The following is a 3,742-nucleotide window of genomic DNA, read 5'->3' on the forward strand; positions in this document are numbered from 1 at the left end:
TGGACCTTATCTCCCTAGTCTATTGTCCTCTCTACCATACAACATTGCTATTCAGGAAAATGTGAAAAGACAGAGAAAACCAGTCTATGGAGAAGGCTTCTATAGTGAACAAGATATGTCAATAAGTATGAAACTGTGTCCTTTGAGAAGAGACTTTCATAGAATAAATAGCCATTGTTTCTGGCAGTAAAAGTACTAACAACTTCATGGACTTTCAGACACAAAGGTCTGAATTTGAACATTTAAACACTGATCAGTTTATTTAACCTTTTTTTTTTGGCCCTCATCTACCTCTGAGGGTTAGTGAGATAATATTTGTAAAATTGCTTTTCAAATCTTAAAGCACTCTATAAAGTCTAGCAATTATTGCTTTTTTGCTTGAGACATGATTTCATCGGTAGAAAAGAATTCCTGGATTTCGAACCTCCATTTATCAATGCCAATCAGAAATGGAAATTTATGGGCTTAAAGAATTTTCCAGAGCATGAAGAGGTAAACACCCAGCCAACATGGGTCAAAGCAGAAAATCAAACCCAGGTCCAGATCCTGATTCTGAGGCCAGTATTCTATCCAACTTACTACGTCAGAGGTGTTAGACTCAGTGTGAACACTGGAGTCAGCAATATCCCCAAGTGGATCTCAGACAAATAAAAATGCAATTGGGAAATATTTAGTAAAATGCATTAAATACAATAGAATATAGATAACGTTAACATATGGACAGAGGAGCTTCACTCTAAAAGAGCATTAAAAAATACAAACAGATTTCAACCCTACCTTTGCCTCTTACAAGCTGTGTGACCTCAGGAAGGTCACATAAACTTCTTGACTCTCACTGCCCTCTCTGAAAAATAAGGTTAGGTTAGATCATCTCTCAGGTGCCTTCCATTTATAGCTGTTTTGATATCAGTTCTGTTTCAGCCTATGTGATTTGGGACAAATCACTTAAATCTATCTGGGACACTTTAACCTCACCTATAAAATAAAAGTTTGGACTAATGATAGCTCTTATTTACACAGCTCTTTAATGTTTGTTAAATGCTTTTCCTACATTATCTCACTTGATCCTCCAAATAACCCTGGGAGCTAAGTGTCATTATTCCCATTTTTAGCAACTTAACTAGGGTCACATAAATAATTGTCTGAAAGGGGATTCAAACCCAGGTCTTCCTGACTTCAAGTTGAGCCCCTTAACTAAATGACCTCTAAGGTGTGTTCTACTTCTAAATCTTTGATACTTTGATCCTATGAATGGACTTTCTTATTGCAGGGTTATTTACTCAGTTACGTTGTTGCTTAGACAAGAACTTGATCAAAAAACTCATCTGTATCCCTGTTTTCACTATTCTTCCTTAAAGGGGAATAGTAGGTCCATCCTTCTGCTATGAGGTATTGGCACTACATGTTAAATGTGCTAAACATAGTGACAATAACTGTTCTAAGATTCCAGAGGACAGAGAGGTCAAATTGAGCTGGAGTGGTTAGCAAAGGCTTCAAAGGGGATTTGAGCAGGGCCAGTCAATGCTGCCAACCTATGTTTGCCTGGTTGACTCAGCAGTGTGTTTGTCCCTCCTGAATCTTGTTTGATAGGTTTCTTACCACCCCTGCAGCCTATCACGGTCATTTTTAATTCTAATCCTATTCTCCAAGGTGCCTCTTCCAACCTCAGTTTGGTGTCATCTATGAAATTAATGAGCGTGGTTTCTATTCCATCATGTAGTTCACTGCGGAAAACATTAAATAACCCAGAGCTTCAGATTTTGAATTACTTCAAATGGTCTCTCACAACAGCCTTCGAGCCTTTTCTGTTTTGAAAAAAAAAACAGAAAAAAGGAGGCCAGGCTTCTACTTCCCACATCCAGCTCCATTTCCTTCCCCTCTCCCAACCCGTTTGCCATGGGCATAGTCTTCCTAGGAGGAACAGGACAAACAAAGGGCCTTGTGTTATTAAAACAGAATGAATGTCCCCTGCCTCTATTTGATACTAGTTATTTCCATTGCCACCCACCAAGTGCTAGACATCTGTCTCCTGGAGACCTTGGGGCTATGGCCTCACTTCTGGTTGGAAACTTTCCTAGATAGTGAAATACCCAAATCACCGTGCTCAGTATGATTCTTAAAGTACAAGTATTCTACTTCAGTGTGAGGAATTTTAGTATACCAACTAAGATAGGCAGAAAGGCAAAAAGACAGATAGACAGGCGGAAGGAAACAATCATTTATTAAGAACCTACTATCTGCCAAGCAATGTGTTTAAATATGTTCAGCTATCTCATCTCATTTGATAGATGATCAATAAATACATAGACGGATATGGATGATAGATAATAATAGATATAAATAGGCATAGAGATGAATAAATAATTATATAGATAGGTAATTTTTGTAGATAGATATTTTCCAACATTATTATTTCCAATATTATTAACTGCAGGTACACATCACAGCTCTGGAGGAAAATTGTCCAATTCAACACAAAATCTGGCTCTACCCAGCTTTATTCTCAGGTCAGTTTTCAGACTTTCTTGAGGAAAGTACAGTCATTAATCCATTTCTAGGATAATCCCAAAGTTCAGACTAGAATTGCTTTCCACAAAGTCCCCCGGATACCTCAGTCTAACCTCTCTCTGTCTACCCTGAGTCTCATATTCCAGAAATCTTGAATGAGACTCACCACAATGCTGCCCTTCTAAGTCAGCTCCCACACCCTGATATTCTTCTATTCCAGGTCTTGACCTTCATTATCCCAAAGTTTTGTTGTTGTTTTTTAAAATTTTCTTCTTGTCCTGTATCTAGAAATTTCCTTAGGGCAATAAAGTGGTGCACTGACTAGAACACCAATCCTAGAGTCAGAAGGACCTAAGTTCAAATCTGATATCAGACATTGGAAGCTTACTTGTTGCGTGACCTTGGGCAGGTCACTTAACCTTGATTGCCTCATATTCATGCCATCTCTAGTCATCCTGATCCATATCTGACCACTGGACTTTGATGGTTCCAGAGGGCAAAGTGAGACTGATGACTTAGCACAGTCCTCCCCCTAACTCAAATCCAATTCACTTGCTTGTCCTGGCATCACCTGTCTGATGTCATGGCCTTCTTTGAGAACGAAGAACAAACATCAACAGAAATCTCCTTACTTTCCTATATCTTTGCCCCTTGCCTAGCCAGGACCAACTTTTATTTCTCCATAAAACTAGAGAAGCTACTTCCCCTCTATGGGCCTCAGTTTCCTAATCTGTCTAACCACGAAACCATGATTATCCATAGTCAATCTATATCTAGGTTGATAGGGACCTATTAGAGAAGAAAAACCGGAGCCATAGTACGAAAATAATTAAACTTCAAGTTGGAGACTTTGTTCAAAATCCAGAGCTGACACTTGCTACCTTTGTAAACTTGGGCAAGTCACAAGCTCTGTGTACTTCAGTTTTGTTATAAAATGAGGACATGGTACTGGTTGGCTTCTAACGTCCCATTCAGTTCTAAATCGATTTTCCAAACTCATATCCTCCATTGAAATAATTGATTTCCAGCCTTCCCAATATTCTACTCCCTTAGGTAGAGTACAGTAGATAGAAAGAAGAATTCAGCCAATAGTTTAAGAAGAAGAACTCTGTCTCGAAGACCATAAACCCAAGCAGTAAAGATATCTAGCTTTAATTTAGTATCTAATGAGAAATCTTCCATAAAATAGTTAAGGTTCTCTGTGACCAGGGAAACAGCTTCCCTCAAAGACAGA

The sequence above is a fragment of the Macrotis lagotis genome, chromosome 1 (assembly GCF_037893015.1).
Source record: "Macrotis lagotis isolate mMagLag1 chromosome 1, bilby.v1.9.chrom.fasta, whole genome shotgun sequence".
Classification (NCBI taxonomy): Eukaryota; Metazoa; Chordata; class Mammalia; order Peramelemorphia; family Peramelidae; genus Macrotis; species Macrotis lagotis.